We start from the raw sequence: 18,730 nt of genomic DNA, 5'->3' as shown, positions 1-18,730 counted from the left end.
TCATTGCCATTTTCTGCTAGTAAGACAGTGTCATCTGCATATCCTAGGTTACTGATATTTCTTCCACCAGTTTTCACTCCTTCTTCCTCTGAGTCTAGCCCAATTTTTTTGTATGATATATTCTGCATACTGACTAAATAAATAGGGAGATAAAATGTGCCCTTGTCTGACATCTTTGCCTGTAGGAAACCATTCTGTCTCTCTGTATTTTGTTCTGACAGTGGCTTCCTGTCTACAATACAGGTTACTTATCAGGATAGTCAAGTACAAAAAGGCACATCCATTTTTTTCAGATTTTTTTTGTAGTTTTTCATGATCTATACAGTTAAAATGGATTTACTGTAGTCTATGAAACATAGTCTGATTTTCTGAAATTCTTTGGAGCACTCCAGTATCCAACAGATGTTCACAGTTAAGTCTCAAGTACCTCTTCCATTTTTGGATTCAGCTACAACATCCAGCATTTCTTGCCCTACATATGGTAGAAGCCTTTGTTGCACCACCTGAGTGATGGGGGTACCACACAGAATCTCCCTGCAGGTCACTGTGGATGAAGTAAATAAGTCATTCTAGACACTTCTTGGTCTGCCAGGAAAAGGGGGTGGTGATTCCCTCTAGTGCAGAATGCCCAAGCCTTTCTCTTGAAGTGGATTTTATTGAGAACGATATGCTCAGGGGTATACAGTATGCACGCAAAGCTCATCAATCAATGTCAAAAGGCTATGTGTACAGAAAAAAGATAGACATCATAGATAACAATTGAAGGAACACAGATTTGCCTCAAGTCAGGGTCTGGTGGACAGGGTGGTGCTGATTGGGCCCTGAAACCTGGAAAACTGATCTCATTCTATGCTTGGACCCCAAACATCAGTACTCATTACCTCAAGGGCATTCTTAACAGAGTAAGTTTCATAGGATTTAATGCATATCTTTTCCAGACCTAATTGTCCCCGGAACCGCCTGATCCAGTTTAGGGCTGTACCTGCCTCTAGTATTGTTTCAAGCCTGAGCCAGGCAGGTGGAACAGAGCATCCAAGAGATAAGGAGACTTCTTTCAAATAGAATGGGAACTCCAGCCATGACAAAGCCAAGGGGTGAGGATCTTTTGCCATTCTCCGTGTCCCCCAAGTCTTTCCCTGATGGCCCCCATGTGACTGTACGTGTCTTAGGTTGCCCCTGCCATTGAGGGGTCTTACTTGTCGTTGACTCACCAGCCATCCTCTGGAGTCTACCCGGGGGACAGGTTTTGTCTCCTCAGTGGCCTATTTTCCCAAGGCTTCCTTGCTGAGGTCCAGGCTTGGGGCCCTCTTGTCTGTCAGTGAGGCTACAGTCCCTGAAACCAGGCAGGATGGTTCCCAACACCTGAGTATCACTTTACTTGAGTGAGGAATTAGACCAATAGTCCTGTTGTTACTGAACTCCTTGACATCTCTTTTCTTGAAAACTGGGATTTATATTTAACATTTCCAGTGTGTAGGCCATTGTTTTGACTTTCATATTTGTCGATTTAGTCTTGTTATGATTTTGAAAGATTCAGCCTTTAGGGCTTGAAACAATTCTATCAGCATTCTACATATTCTTGATGATTTTTTTCTTTCCAATATTTTCAGGGTAGCTTTCATGTTACTTTCTAGGAATTCAGGTTTTTCTCATAGGAATTATCTTTAAAGTTATCTGTTATTCTTTTGTCTTCCGTATTCATTTTCAGTATATTGTTTCCACTCTCACTTCATTTTCTCCTCGTCAGATAATGTCCAGAAAATAGTCTAGGTTTGCTTTTCCTTTTATTTCTAAAATCTTCCGATAGACATATTTTGCTTTTCTTCTTTCTTGTTCTCTTCTATCCCCTTAGGTTGATTATTGCAGTAGTACTCTTTATCTGTATGTGATAGTCATTGAAAAACTGCATTCAGGATTCTAACCCTGCTTTTTTCACCTTTTACTTTTGCTTCTCTTGTCATGCATTTTGATTTTTTTATCTGTCATCCATTTTGATTTTTCTTTTCTTTTTACTGCTGGCATTCTCTTTTTGCATTCTTCTCTAATAGCATTTTTAGTTTCCGTCTACAGTGCTTCTGGTTCTTGGTCAATTAGGTTTAACAGTGCAAATCTGTTCATTATGTGGACTTGAAATCCATCAGAAATGTTACATTATATTTTAGCACTAAGATTTTTTTAGTGCTCTTCTCAGTTTTATGCTACTGTTTGATATTAACAGTGCATGGTCAGTACCTCAATCTGCTCCTGGTCTTGTTTTGGCAAAGAGAATAAGACTTATCTATCTCCTGCTTTCAGATACATAGTCTATTTGATTTCTGTATTGGCCATCTGATAGATATCCATATATACAGCCATCTTATTGTTTGAAGGATGTGTTTGTGATGGACAAGTTGTTGACTTTGCAGAAGTCTGCAGGCCTATTCTTGCTTAATTTCTGACCCCTCTTCCAAACTTTTCATCGATATTTGAGTCTGCTCTATTTCCTACTTTTGCATTCAAATCACCTTTGATTATCAGCATGCCTTGTTTTGGTGTGTGATCAATTTCTTCTTTCCATTTCATCTCCTTCTGCCTCTGTAGTTCGAACATAAACTTGAATGAGGTCTTCCTAGAAGTCTTACTGACATTATTCAGTTAGACTTTGCATTGTAGCCTCTAACTGCCTGGGTTAAGTATTAAAGCCACACCATTTCTTTTGAGTTTGTCATTTCTAGAGTGGAATATTTTGTAGTTGCCTGACTGAAATGTTCAATAACAGTCCATTTTAGTTCTTCAGCATCAAGCACTGCAATGTTTAGATATTCCATGTGTCTTACGTTCCATGTTCCGATGTGTTGTGCAGTACCATACTTGCTTTTCATCTTGTGCCCATCAGCCACTAAACGTCTTTCTTGTTTTTGTCTAGCTGCATCATTAGCAACAGTACTACTAAATGTGCTTCTTCTCTTCTCTTCCCAAGTAACTGTTTGAGTGCCTTTTGACCTAAGAGTTCTCTCTGGAGAAACTAAGTGCATGAAAACAGGTAAAGAGTTACAGAAAGTTGTGGATTTCCCACAAAATGGAGGAGCCAAACTATAATCCAGTGAAGCAACCCCTGGAAATCTGTCTTCATACATGGGTGGTCAAACAGTTTCTTAAAATATATAAACACTAAGGCAGGGACTACCACACAGTTGAAGAAAATATCACAGTTAGAGACCAAAACAAACAATGAAAATAAGAAAGAGGAAATAGAGATAATGCAGAAGGCAGAAGGAAACCTAAAAAATAAAAATACCCTTTTACCATGTTGGTGAGATTGTAAATTGGTACAGACACTATGGAAAGCAGGATGACAGATCCTCAAGAAATTAAAAATAGAACTGCCATATGGTCCAGCATTTCTACTTCTGGGAATATATCCAAAGGTAATGAAAATACTAACTCAAAAGGATATATGTACCTCTCTGTTTATAGCAGCATTATTTATGATAGCCAAGACATGGAAACAACCTAATTGTTCATTAATGGATGAATGGATAAAGAAGTTGTGGTTTTTTAATATATATACACATATATATATTTTTATATATATGTGTATATATGCATATATATGAACATATACATATGGTTATATGAAAATCATAATGAAATTTTATATGTAAGATGCTCACTGCAACACCAGGTGCAGGGTAAAATACTCAGTGTATAGTAGCTACATTAAGTGAATTGGCTGCAAAAATTTATTTTGAAGATGATTAGTTAGAATTCTAAACATACTTTTTGCCTAAGAATATTAAAAATGGAGTGGCTGGATACAAAAGACAATTTAGACCCATAAATGATCTGAAGTGTAAACTTAAAGTCCCTCAATTCACCATTGCCAATTGACTAACATTTGTTAACAACCTGCTATCTTCTATAGCAGGTGACTATAGTTTTCAATGAGACCATTCGTAGCTCCAGAGAAGGCTTCGCTGGCCTGCCCAGTGTCATTACTCTCAGGGTGGGGGGAGGACAGGGCCTCTGCCATCTGTTGTTGCTGGTTTGTGATTAGGTAAGAGCAGTAATTGAGAGTTAACATTAAGAAAGTTTTACAACAATTTGATGGAGTAATTTTGTCTATTGAATGTAGTAATTACAAAAATTAGATTTGCATTTTAATCTTATTTTTCTTGTGAATTGTTTGTATGTATTTTACAAAAGTTTTTTTTTTCAAAATGGATTGGGGGTGGGGAGAGAATAGTAGCTCCTTATCGTAGATAGACCACAGATAGTTTGAGAAGCAAAGTAAGTCCCTACTCCAGTCATTCTATCAGATTTCCCTATTTTATTTTATTTGTAGAAATTATCACACTGAAATGAACATCTTTGTTGAATTTTTATTGTCTCTATTGTCTCCTTCTACTGGAAGGTAATCTTTGGGAGGGGAACTCTTATCTCTCTTAATATTGACAATTAGATCAGGGTCTAACATATACTAGAGGCTAAATAAATTTTAGTTGAATAAATAAGTGGATGAGATTTCAACTGCTGTTTGTAGTAACAGTAACAATTGTTACCCTCCAAGAGGCAGGGGTGATCCGAGCTCTGTCGCAGTGTGGCTGGAAGCTGTGGTGAGGTGGTGAGGGTACGGCCCCTCCAGGCTACAGGATCCAAATCTGTGACTCCAGAAAATCTTCAGAATTTTAGGAACAATCAACTTCTTTGAATGACACAGCTCTGCTTTTTGACCAACTAGTGTGCTAACTGTAAACCTTTTTTAAACTGAAGATTTTGAATAGACTCTATATAGTTAATGTATTTGAGTTCAATACTCAAATTGGGGTAATAAACTCTATTTTAAAAAATGTTTTCCACCTATTTTCAGATCATTTTCTAATCCAGATCAACCTCCTCTGCCCTATTAGTGTGAATTACAGATTCTTCACTGTCATGGTTAAAAGGGAGTAAGTTAATTTAGATCCCTGGATGACTAAAGCTGGAAGGATATTTTTAGTGGTTCTAATGACTGAATCTTGTGGTTTTCTGCAAAGACAGTATTAGAAGCTTCTATTAAAGTTAGAAAAGGGGTGATGGAGGGGTGTATGTTGCAAGGGTTTTGGGAGAAACGGGGGAGAGATAGGAAATAGGGAAAATTGTTTTCCAATTACATAACAGCCAATACCTCAGCTGTCCTTACAGAAGGTCAGAAATGCAGCAACGGAAGCTGTCACATAATAGACAATTTGATGATAGTAACTAAGAAAACACAAAAGGCTGCTAATCTCCCCCCCTACTGATAAAGCTGTCTGAGGTAGATCAATTTAGTCATGGTTGTTGTTAGGAAATTGCACTTGTTTGGTGTTCCACAAGCAGATCATGTAGTTTCCTAGGAAACATCCTTTTTCACTTAAACCTAATTCTCCCACATTGTGGGATCTGATGAGTCACTCAGCCTGACTTTTCTCTTACTTCCCTCTTCCCATTAAAAAGGACCTACCAGCTGGAAATCTACTAAATGAAATGAATTTATTAGCTGTTTCACCTTGTTCTTTACTTAACTCTTGTGTTTCTTCCTTATAAATGTAACTGCTTCCCCGATGTGTAGGACCAGAAATAATGGAGTGAGGCATGTGATGTGAGCAAGTGTTGAGCATTTTCTTTCAATTTCTTGGTTATTAGACTATATTTCAGCTTCTAGCTTTAAATAGAAAACATTACATGCACAGAGATGTTTTTTTCCTTGTAGCTTGTAGTGGAATTTGATGTCAATTTCATTTAATTTCAGGTTCCCAGTCACACTTTGCTGTACAGTTATGTGAAAGAGATAGAGAGAGAGAGCGATTGGGGTGGGGGGAGAAGATGCAAAAGGAAAGAGGTAAATAAGGACCATACAAGTAAGAGAATTTATGCAGATGTTTCCATTTTAATCCCAGTCAATTAATACAAGCAAAAAAAAAAAAAAAAAAAGAAATCTAGAATATGAATATAATCAAAATACAATTTTAATTTATTTATGAAATGCAAATACAGGCAATGGGCAAAAGTAGGCTTACAGTTGTATGTGAAACAGTTTATTCTTGTATTATCATTTATTAATTATTGTATTTCCATACAAAGAACTGTTAACCTACTTTTGCCCACCCCGTCTACGATCTGTATTTTTAAATTAAAGCAGCATGTTCATGAGTTCCAAATACACCCAGTCCACAGTTAATTAAGCTCGCATATTTTAAGCATAGTTTCCTCTTGGGTAACTGGGGAGGTGGCATAGACATAAGCGACAGAAGTCTGCTGAGATTTAGCCTGAATGAAGAAATCTCAGAGCACAGCCTCACCGGTTGATGGCAGCGGAGAGCCCCCGCTGCGGGGGAGCCTGGACTGCGGGCCCCTCTTGCGCCCCGTGCCCTGAGTTAGCACATTGCCGTCTCCCACTTTCACCACACTCTCAAGCCTTTCCTGTTTGTCAGGAACCATGGTAATTACTCTCCTCTTGTTATCTCATGTGAAATGAGATATGGCATCGTTATGACCTCCACTCTACAGATGAGAAAATCAAGGCGTAGAGTTGGTACATGCTTTGTTTAAAGTCACACAGTTTAGGGAAGCTTTAGTACTCATTCTCAGCTCAGATGCCTGTGATCTTAATCACTCATCTCCGTTCTGTCTCTCCTGGGAAAATTTATTGGTTTTATTTCAGATGAAAGACTGGAGAGGCTATGAAAATGCCTATAGATGATCCATCAAGCCACCAAATTCCCAAGTATCGATGAGTCTCACCAAGGTGGCTCAAACAAACGCGTGATCAATATGGTGAGAAACAATTTTGCAGTAAAGTCACCGAGGGCCGGATGGTCTGTCAGGGACTTACACCGCATCCCATGATCCCCAGGAAGAGTTTTCACTCCTTGGATATGAGAACTAGAGACAAATGTTCTTAACTACCTCCTGGGCCAAGGGTTCCTGATGCTGTCCATTGTATCGACACAAAGAAAGGGAGCTATGGTAGGACACATTTCATTGGGTGAAAGGAATGAAACCACCATGGGTTACAACTATAGCATGGGTTACAATTGGCTCACCTTTACCTGCTTCTCATTTCAGGCTTCTTAGTGAACATTGACCTGATAAACAGGCTCTATTTATAAACTATTGTAAACCAGTAGCCTAGCTCCAAGACAATGCATAAGTTAGCTTTTAGTGCAAAATGAGCCACCATAAAACTGTAATGACATACAACAACATCTGTGAGTGTGGAGTTCAATTGATGAAGACGTGAGTGGCATTGGATAGACTTACCTGTCTGAAGCTGTCTAGAGATCTAGGCTGAACTTGGTCTGGGGCTCTGCCTGCACCTGTGTCCCTCCTTCTCCTCCTCCTGGGTCTAGAGGACTAGCCTGGTCACAGTCTTTCGTCCTGGCGGCTGGGCCCTGGTGCACGTGTTAGAAACACACAGGCCTGCTGAGGGCAGGGTCAGGACCATCACACCATCACTGTCACTGAGTTCTATTGGCCACGTAAGTTCCACTGGTGAACCTACAAGATGTATACCCTGTTCCCGTAGCGGGAGGACACTGCACCGCCAATGGCCAAAGGCGTGAGTACACAGAGGATGAAGAGCCACATTTGAACTTCTGCATCTCACACGAATGGTGTGAAGTTGGTAATTTCTTTATAATCTGAGTCTTAATTTCCTCTTTTGTTAAATTGCATTTTTCCTACTACATGGAGTCCGTATGCGACTTGAATGAGAAAAGCATGAGAAAGTCCCCAATATGCAAATGAAAAGTACCTGGCCCAGGGCTCCACAAAGCTTCATCCTTCTATGCTGTCCAGCCTACTCACTCACCCATTCATTTCCTTCTGAGGTCCCATTTCTAAAATATTCTCTTCTGATATTCAAGGGGGCTTTTTCCTGAGACTGGGAGACTCAGTCATGAGATTTTATATTGTTTTATTTCATTTTAGGCCCTTATATGCTACCGTATAACAATTAAGGCTATACAGCAGTTATTTTCCAGGAGATACAAATGTTTGTTTAATTTGAGAATCCAAGTTCTTATTGGTCCTATTTTTAAGGTCCATTTCCCAGAAAACATTTCATGCACAGAAAAATAAAGAGCAACAAATGACTTTATTAATATCTAAAGACTCATTACATTCTACTCAGAATTAAAAGGTTCAAATCTCTGGAAAGTTTTTAGTATAAATGTTCATTTAACCTGCCTTTAAATTGCAATTTTTCATTAGTGGAGGAATCAGATCTTGGCCAGCGTGTGTTACATAACAGCTGCTTCTGGAGAGCCGCTGTCTGTTCCATTTTTCCTCAGGATGTTTGGATTTGTAACTGTGGGGTGAAGTCTTTTCTTGGGTATCAGATTGCCTTTATTAACTTCAGGCTCAGAACAGCTTCCTTCTTTGCTTTTGGAGGACAGTCATTGTATAGATCTCTGTGTCTTCAACTGCAGTCAAAATGTCACAAACCCTTCTGGAATCCATCAACAACAACTTCTATCATTGGAAATGTACAGAAGATGAAGTCAGAAAGACTCAGAAGTTTAGTGCATCTTTTGTGGGACTAGCTAGGGCATCTTGTGACTTGGTTAAATCTGGAGTTGTTCTCCTAAAGTTTAGGTGTGGGAGTAGGTTCAAGCATACTTTCAGTGTGTGACTCTGGATGTATTGGAGGAAGGCCAGTAACAGAGAGCAGAGTATATGGCTCACAAAGCTACCGAGTCACCCATCCAGGACCTTAGGAAACTATTGTTGGAGGTATCCCTGTACCTCAATTATGAGGGGGTAGAGAATTGTAATGGGGATAGGACTGGGCATCTGCAGATTCCCGGAGATATATCGTGAAAGGGTAAACATACACTGGGGAACAGGTTCGGGACCTGGCTCAAGAACCAGACCCAAACATGGGAGCAAGCATATTACACACATAACCAATCTCCTTTAAATTGTTCTTATTTGTGGAATTTATTTGCACATATCATTTCTTTGCTTATATTTGTTGCTGCCACCAACATGATCAATAGGGTGAGACTAACAAAAATTGAATCCTCCCGATTTCCAACTTTGATAGCACTAGGCACAGTCTGCCCAGGTCTACATAGTTTTCATGTGTTTTAAAGCACCCAAGTGTGGGTCTAATATAAAGTAAAACTGGCTAAGTAGGGGGAAAGCCCTTGAAGAGGGAAAATGAGACATCACATGAGGTGTACTATACCAACCTTGAGTGCATTTCATGAATGCTGCTAACAGTGATACCAGGGTAGCATGTAAACTGTGCCTAAGCACTTGGTATCTTTGTCTTTTCCATTATTCTGAAGCAGATCTCTTACAGAACTCTTCTTTTTTTCCTTCTAACCTGAGCTTTCTTTCCCCTCAAACACCTATTCCCCCCACCCCCACTTCTGAGACTTGTTTTGTGTACCTGTAACCAATCTTGGCTTTCGGTAGGGTTTCCTCAGCAACTTAGAGAAACGTTTCATTCAATTACAGAGCCTTAGAAGTTTAGAGTCAGGAGGCAGCTTAGAAATCTTCCAGTTCATCTTCCTCATCTCACCTACTCACAACCCACAGTCCAGCAAGGCAGAAATGGAAATTTCTGTGGTAATGGAAATTTTCCCTATCTGCACTGTCTGACATGGTAGCCACTGGCCACATGTAGTGAATGTGCATATGAAATGCAGTTAGTGTGACAGAGGAACTTAATTTTAAATTTTATTCAACTTTAATTTTAATTTAAATTCACATAGTCACGTATGGGTAGAGGACAGTGGAGGTCTGGGAAGCTCTTGCGATGTGCCCAGTGTGGCACGACTTCTAAGGGGAAGAACTCACTTGATCGCTCAGGACTTTAACTCAGTTCTGGGGATCCTTATTGGTTTCCAAATACTGGAGTAAATCAAGAGACTAAGCACAGAACATAATTAAGGTTGGGGAAGAGCAGGCAGCTGCCCGGGCCCAGACAAAGCAGAGCAGGAGCTGTCAGAGTCTGGAGTGGGAGAGGGAGAGGAATGCACTAACATTATCACCTTATGATACGGGTATTCCAGATACAACGCTCCAATTGAGGAAAAGACGACGTTTGGGTGCATTTAAAAAATTTTATGAAGACAGCTGAAGTTGAAGCTAAAATATTTATAGAACCATAAAAATTAGGAGGTGGGGGGGGACAAGAAAAACAAGATGGAATAGGTACAAGAATGCCAAATTTATGTTGAGCAGAAAGGCAATAGATAATATCCCCAAAATGGACACATTAAAGAACAATCTAAGCATAAACAAAGAAAACCCTTTATGAGGAGAAGAGGTTAAAGCTTTTGTCTCTGTGGAATGGGACCTCGGGTAAGGGGAGAGCAATAGACGCACAGGGAGTTAATGCTTCTCTGCATCTTATTATTTTTGGGCTATGTTTGTGCCTTTCATTTTTAAATAAATAAAAGCAATTTCTCTGTGCTTCATGGGTTTGGAATTAGAGCAGAAAACAAACTTATCAGAAATATGTATTTTTTAATAGAGGGATGCTGGGAAACAACACTTAAGGCACAATTCAGTCCATCATTGCTTTTCTCCATGTATTTAGCCAGACTTACAAAAATATTTACCCACAGAATCATTTGTATTGTCTAATACACAAATCCAGTGATTTTGTCTGGCAATCTCAGTCTCTGGCTGAATTAAGTTAGATCTTCTAAATAATTATTCAGTGCAGTCAAAATAAGAAAAATCAGGCTGCATGTCCTACAAATTCAAACACAATTTATAATGATCTCTGAAGAACAGCACACGTAAATGCAGACATAGCCTTGTCTATTGAAATACCCCAGAAGAGTGTTCCTGTACATTGTCCAGCCTGGCCATTTGTCACGCAGGCTGAGATTGAAATTAGATCCAAGAAGGAGCTCACTTATGAGAATTAGGGGAAACGAGGCTGAGATGCCCAAGCTGTGGAAATTAAAGCTCACTTTTAAGTGAAGTATTGAGAATCATGGACATCTAACTGTATGTAAGGGCTGAGGGTGGGCCGGTGACCAGCTGCACAGCTGCTGTACAGATACTGAGGGACCACCCTTGTAGTGTAATGGGGCCACAGGTCGTAGCAAGGTGAGCTCAGCTGGGTATAAGGTTCATGGGCTTGGGAGAAGACTGGTAAGATCAAAATGAGGATTGGGCCCTAGCCAGCCAGTAAGCATGTAGAAAGGGCTTTCCCAGCACAATGATTAGTAAATCCAAAGTGCAGACTGGGTCTCAACCAACCAGTGGGTATAGACAAAGAACTTGCCCAGCACAGTCAAACTGGTAAATCAGTCTCTGATCTGCAGAAGCTCACTCTGCAATTCTACACCTGAGAAGAGGTATGTGGAATACAAATGCAGTACAGCATAACATGACCGCTAGGGTCAGATAGGACCCTAGCTGTAATGATGAATTTATTATGCATCGTTCCAATTTTAGTATATGTGGTGCCAAAGCAAGCACCTGATGAGTTTATTCTTACGTGTTCCTTGCAATTATCTTTAATACCTCCATTTTCAGGTCTCATTTTATAAAATTTCATCCTGAGTTATTTCACATTGAGTATGATGCATGCATTGAATTTCCCGAAAAGCCACTGTATCTCTGTGACCTAAAAATGGTACAAGATTCTCTTCATCCAGGCCCTACCAGGGCAAAGGAAATAAAATAAAAAAAAGCAATTTTCTTTGCTTTCATTCCCTATAGAAATGAATTCTGGAGGCAGTCTAGTTGATAGTTTTTCTACGCCTGATGGGCCTAGAGAGGGAAATGTTTATCCTCAGGATTTTATCTTCCTACCTAAGTTAATTTCAGGCTTCCAATCTCACCAACCAATGGACATTTTTTCTGGGTCTCCAACACCAGATTCTTGCCAGAAATTCCCAAGGGAATTGTGAGCTAGCTCTACATTGCTAATGGACAGGGAAGACTCCAGATCTCACTCTCTTCAGTTTCTGTAGATCCTTTCTATCAAGTGTGGCTCTTTGTTTTAGAAGACCCCTTGCTTTTATTTTAGGCTTATTGCTTGGGCATGAGCTCAAGAATCACCACAGGTGTCTACCTTACTTCAAAATGGATTGCACAAAGTCATGCCTACTATCTTGGTTTCCTCAGGCTGCCATAACAAAATGCCAGAGACTGGGTACCACAAACATCACATTTTAATTTTTTAAAAGTTCTGGTGTCTGGGAAGTTCAAGGTCAATGTGTCAACTAATTGGCTTCTGGTAAAATCACTCTTCCGGGTGAAATCTCTCTTCCTGGCTTTCATATGGTCACTTTTTCACTATGTTGTCACATGGTCTTTCCTCAGTACCTCCACGTGGAAGAAGAGATAGCTGTCTCTATTCCCCTACTTATAAGGCCGTTAATGACATAATGAAGGTCCCACTTTCATGACCTAATCAACCTTAATTACCACTCAAAGTTCCCATACTCAACTACTATTACATTTGGGATTAAGTCTTCAATATATGATTTGGCAAGGGTAGGGGATGGAATAAATTCAGTTCACAACACTCTGCCCCCAGACTTCAAAAATTTCTTACATAAAAAGTACATTAACTCTATCCCTAGAGCCCCCAAAGTTTTCACTTATTCCAGCATCAACTCTAAAGTTTAAAAGTCCAAAATCTCATATAAATATCATCTAAATGAGATATGAGTGCGACTGGAGATATAATTCATCCTGAGGCAAAATTTTTCTCATGCTGGAAATATGAAACAAGACAAAATTAAATGCTTCCAAAACACAGTGATGGGACAGACACAGAATAGACTTTCCATTTCAACAGGGAGAAATAGGAAATAGGTAAAGGGTGACAGGTCCCCAGAAAGCCCCAAACCTAGCAATACAGAGAGGCTTATCATTTTTTTAATCTTCAAGTTATGGTTCCTTTTTGCTTAACTATTGTGTCTTCAATTAACCTCTCTCCTTTTGCATTTTTCTGTAAGTAGTAAGGAGGACCTAAGCCACACCTTCAATACTTTGCTCAGAATTCTCCTCTGTTAAATATTCAATTCCATTGCTTACAGTTTCTATCTTCCATAAAACACTAGAACACATTTCAACCAAGCCCTTTGCAACTTTATAACAAGAATCTCCTTTCAGTTTTCAATAACATGTTCCCCGTTTCCACCCAAGATTCCACCTGAATCTCCTTTAGCTTCCATATTTCTAGCATGTACCTCAGAGTATTTCCCAAATGCAGTTCCCATTCCATTACCCAAATGCTAAGTCACTTCCATACTTTCAGGTATTTGTTATGGCAGTACCCACCTCTATAGTACCAAAAGCCACCTTACTCTGTTCAGGAGGCCATAACACAATGCAATATACTGGGTGACTCACACAATGAAAATTTATTTTATCCCTGTTCTGCAGGCTGGTAAATCCAAGATCAGGGTGCTAGCTGATTCCATTTCTGATAAACGCTCTCTTCCTGACTTGCAGGTGGCTGCTTTTCTGCTGTGTCCTCCACCCAATTACCTCCCAAAAGCTCCATTTCTAAATGGCATCACATGGTGTTTATGGGCTCAACATATGAATTTGAGGGAGACACAAACATTCAGCCCATAGAAACTCCTTTCAGTGAGTCTGCTCCTTGCTCACAGACCTAGTGGTCCAAGGGTAGTTATAGCACCTATTCCCTTGCTTTATGATCCAACCCTCTGATTAGTCTAATTCATTCCAATAGATTTGCTTCTCTTCAGCCCCTCTTAATATGAGTGTTTGAAGTTGGATCACACCATCCACAGGAGATGTTATCTTGACTTTTGATCCACACGGTATAATTTATTAATTTAATCACTCTGTCCCTTTTCCAGAGTATCTTCTACCTCAAAATCCAGCACTTATATTTATTCTTCCACTTTAATTACATCTGTTGGCCAGAGTAGAGGTTTTCTTGATTCGGTAAATAATAGTACAGGGCCAGAACTCAAACATGCTTGACAGGTGTGTGGAGCTGCTGATTAAGATGCCACTGATCATGGAGTGACTGTGGGGACGGCCAGGCAGAGATTTCATATTAAGTCTCAATCTCAGATTTTGTATTAGCTCTCAATCTGTTTTTTATAGTTTCCAGTGCCCTGTGTGGTTGGCTGAACTTTGGGCATTCCGGCTTTTGCGATTTGACTGTTTAAAGGTTGGCTTGACCCAGGCACAAAGCAATTTGACAGTCTAATTTCTTTCGTGCCACCTGAGGTGTCCTCTGAGTTGCAGGTAGGGGGAATTCAACACTAAATTGCTTTTGTAATTGTTGATATGTTGAAGACTTGGGATGTACATCCTCAAAATCTGGGAGAGAGGCTTCCAGCTGGCCAGGACTTCAACAGAGTAATTCAAAACTTAAGTTATGGACCCATGACAAAATGGAAACTGTAGTTCTCTGCTGGTTAAAAAGAAATATCAGAGAGAGTTGGGTGGTTTCTTAACAATTTACAAGGAAGGATGCAGATGGGGTAGGAAAGGAGGAAGAAATGGGCAAAAAAGAAAGAGATAGCAAATGTTTTTTATATAGGAACATTTTATCGTCTTAATACTATAAGAGGTATGGAGATTTTTTTTATGGTACTATTCGGTCTGCCTCTGATGTTAATCATGATTTAACATTAGTTATTGGTCTAGGTATAGGCACCTCATCTTTGTCTTTAACATCAGTGAAGCTGTGATAAGATGTAGATGAACTTGAAAGATCACAGTTAGTTCAGGAGGTTTTCTGGGAAAGTTTTCCAGTGCATCTGGGGTAACTTGGAGTCAAGATAGCTTTATTCAATTCTAAACTCTTTAGTTAATGATGGTATATAAATTATTTAAGCTCCCAGGGCCTTAGTATTTACATTTACCAATTGAGAGAGTTGACTAAAAAATGCCTAAGACTTCCAGAGGTTCTAACAGAAGTGCTCTATTCTCTGTGATGCTGTGCTATTCTGTTCTGTTCCTACATGTTCATAAAGTCATTCATAAATGGGAAAATGGTATAATTTATCATCCAAACCTGGACACTTTTGATATCCTTCAAAGTCAGAATGAAATATCACTTTATTAAAAAATTGACCTTTTGAAATGTTTGAAAGATCACAGAGGGAGATGGGATGTAATTTAACTAATTTGTCTTATGGAATTTGGAAATAAAAATTCCACTGCTAATAAAGAACACTGTATTTACACGTATGGTAGAACATCTGCACTCACAGCCATTACAGTATTGGGAGCCACGCCCGGAGTTGCCAGTCAAGGGATTCCTTTGCTAAGAATCCACCTTAGTGCATCCCTCCCGCCCACCCACACATGGAGTCCTGAGACCCCCCTTGAGGCTCGCATGGCTGCAGTGCAGACCTCTGGCAGAGTAGCCAGTAAGCTGTCCTGTAACTGTTGCTTTCCTCATCTCTCTCCTCCATAGGACTGAGGGCAGAATCTGGCTCTTTCCTCTCTGTTGCTCCAGCACATGGGCAGTAGGGCTGAGATACAAGAGAGACAAGTGAGGTGCCCAAGTAAAACAGAACTTACTCAGGTTTGTGTCCATGCAGGGTCAGCACTGGCGTGGACCTGAGAGTGGGTGTCTCCTTAAATGTTGTTCGCTAGGTGCCCTGCTTGCCTCCTTCTAGCCCAGGCCCTGTTGGGTAGAGTGATTAGCACATCATAAGCCTTGGTCAAAGCCAGTGCCATGAAGAAGTACTGAACTTTAGAGTCAACTTTGTTTTTAAATGTAGGGTAAATTGCTATTTCAGTATGGTGATGCCTAAATAATAGAGAGATGGCTGACATTGGAAAGACAGTTTGCTACAGTTCCCATGAGAAGGAGTGCACCGCACCATGCAGGACCCTGTCGGGGAATCACAGGGTGATCAGGAGGCAAAAAGGACTAAGGGAAAACATGGGCAAAAGCCCTGACTGTAGTTTCTGTGGGAAGGGATGGGCAAGGCAGGGTAAGTAGGCTTAGCATTGGCTGGTTTCAGTGGACTCTCGGGTGTAGGGGGCATTCTAGTTGTTTGCTACCTGGTCCTGGGCTGAGTAGGACAGGGAAATGGTGGCTGTGAATGTAAGAACAAAGACAAAGAAAGTGGGTGGGCTAAGGGCTCTGGGCTGGTTGGTTTGCATATGGAAGTTTCGCTTGTTGGCTAGTCCTTTGTTGTCTCTAGGAATTGGCTAACACTGGCGGGGGCAGTGCCCTCAGGACAGCAAGACCCCGAGATATCAAAGCACCAGAACCGAAAGACAGGTTAATACAGGCTTTCCAAAGTTTGAATATGTACTGTCATATATGTGTCTCACGGCCTTGGGCATATCACTGTGTCTCAATAAACAAGAGCGTTAATGCAACAACCTTACTGGGTCGTCATGAGGATTTGAGCAAAAAACCAGGTGCTTAGTAGGTGCTCAATAAATGATATCTGTATGCACAGTAGAATATCTATAATGTGGCATATACATTTATGTCCATATCATTAGACAAATCTTAGGCAATATACCTCAATTTGGGTGGTGGGAAAATAGCTGTTTTGAAAATAACCTCCATTTTTGGCCACTTCTTTGAATATTTCAATAATTCTGCAAAATAGACTCACCACTCCTGGAAACTTCAATCTCTCTTGAGGCTCCTGAAACTTCTTGCTTTGAACAAGGCTAAAAATAACGCAAGTACCTTCCTTCCCTGGGGGATGATGGTGCTACAGACTTCACAGAGAAAGTCAGGAGATACAGGGACTGTGTATGTGCATTCCAAAGAAAGTTTCTGGAACTTTCAAAGCTTCAAAAAGAAGTTAGTTTTGGCTGTTTTGCAAGTTTCAGAAGAAGCTGTCTCTAGGCTGGTACAGTGACAGCAGCAGCTTCTCCTGATGTCAAACAGGAATTTTTACTAACACAAGAGCATGTTGAAGAGAGACCCTAAGTATGATGTGTGGAAGCTGCAGTGGACAAAGGATAAGCTTTGTGGTCAAGCATCATCTGTCACTTGCCTGTGTCTGAGGATTGGAGGCGAGAGCCATTATCTCCAGACCTTTGTCTCTCATGCCAGGGACACATCAGTGGATTCGAATAGGAGAAAAATCACAAATGATGTGTTGTGTAAGCTGCGAAGAAGAGTTACTGTGTTTGCGGTGGAGACAAACATAGCAGCTTTCTCCAGGGATTTCTGCTACTCTCATGCTGTCATTCAGTGTAAAATAGGACCCTGATCAGGAATCCAGTGACAGTGAGAAACTTTCCCCTGGGCCTCCTTCTGGGGTTGGAGTGGGTCTGTGCCAGGCAACATTAGTAGGCTGACACTGCTTAAACTGAGCCTAAATATATAGAAAAAGACTAGCGTGTAGGCAGCATAACCACACTCTTAACTTCTCTCATTATAACAGTTACAACAGTTCTTTGGAATCTTCCATTTCATTTCTTCCCGCACTAAGTAGCACCACTATACTTCGGAGCAATTACAGTTAGCCCACATAACATTATGGCCTCAATACTCTGAAGTAACATTAAATGTTAAGTGGTTTCTTTACTCTTTTTAGTTATTTGTGTGTACTTCTTTTACAAACTAGCTTAGGTAACATTTAATGTAACTTTTGCATTGTGGAGTTTGTTGACAGAATATATGTCATTGCACTGACCTTTGGAAAATTACTTTCCTTAGGAAATAATTTATAACCAGTAGACAATATTTGGTGTCTTAACATTTTCTTTTAGCTTCCTACTCTGTCACTGTTTCTTTTTATTGCATTAAGTAGACCTAGTACACAGCTCAGCTTCTAGGAGTAAAACAGCTATATATTTTCCAAATAGTTTTGAAACTGCAGATGAGATAGTGTGCTGGGTTCTGCCCACTGTGAACCTGATGAGCTTGTGTTGTTCAATTAAAGCTCTTAGTTCAGGTAAAGAAGATGGAAGACGAAGAGGAAGAGGTAAAATGATGATAACCTTTTTTTTTTGTTTGTTTGATAATTTTCAGAGTGCCACTTTTATGCATTTTCATAGATAATCTCTATAAGAGTTCTTTGAGGTAGGCATTATTATCTCCACTTTATAGATGAAGACATTGAAGCACAGAGAAGTTAAATAAATTGTCCAAGGTCACAACTGCTGAGTCATCCAGGAATGAAACCCAGTTCTGATAGAACTGTTTATCTTTTTAATCAAATTATATAATAGTTATTACAATTAAAGGGCACTAAAGGATTTCAAGTGAAAAAAATCTTTCCCCACTCTTGACTTATACAGGATAGAGGCACACAATTTTTACTCTTTTAAATTTTTTTCCTGATGTGTATCTCCACACTTCTAAAAGTTGTGATTGCTTTGGGCTTTTTTACTTATCAAGGTCAGACCTTATGCACTTCCTGTTATGGCTTATATGAATTTATTTTGCCTATGCATGTCCCCAGCCTGATTCATTTCCCTGCATTCTCTCAATCACAGAGTTTACACTATTATTTCTGTGTCAATGATGTTTTCTGCCAAATTGAGTTTCTGTTTTTATATAACTTTACATTTATGTTGGAATTAATATTTATCTAATTATTTTGTTTACCAATTAAGCTATGCAGCTCTTACAAGTTTTTCCGCAAATGTTCTAGTAGGTCTACCATACGCTGACTTCCTTGAGAGGACTTGTAAGTCGTATCTCCTGCTTCCAGAAATCACCCTCTTTCTTTTTGTTTCGAGAGAGACTGGTTTCCTTTCACCACAATCCTTTGTTGAATACTGTACTTCCTGTTTCTATGCCTGTTTCATTGGTGGCCCCTGTTCTCCAGTT

This window comes from Pteronotus mesoamericanus, unplaced genomic scaffold (genome assembly GCF_021234165.1).
Source record: "Pteronotus mesoamericanus isolate MK-2021 breed Mesoamerican mustached bat unplaced genomic scaffold, CSHL_Meso_final scaffold_54, whole genome shotgun sequence".
NCBI classification, from domain to species: domain Eukaryota; kingdom Metazoa; phylum Chordata; class Mammalia; order Chiroptera; family Mormoopidae; genus Pteronotus; species Pteronotus mesoamericanus.
Note: the sequence above shows the minus strand (reverse complement) of the source record.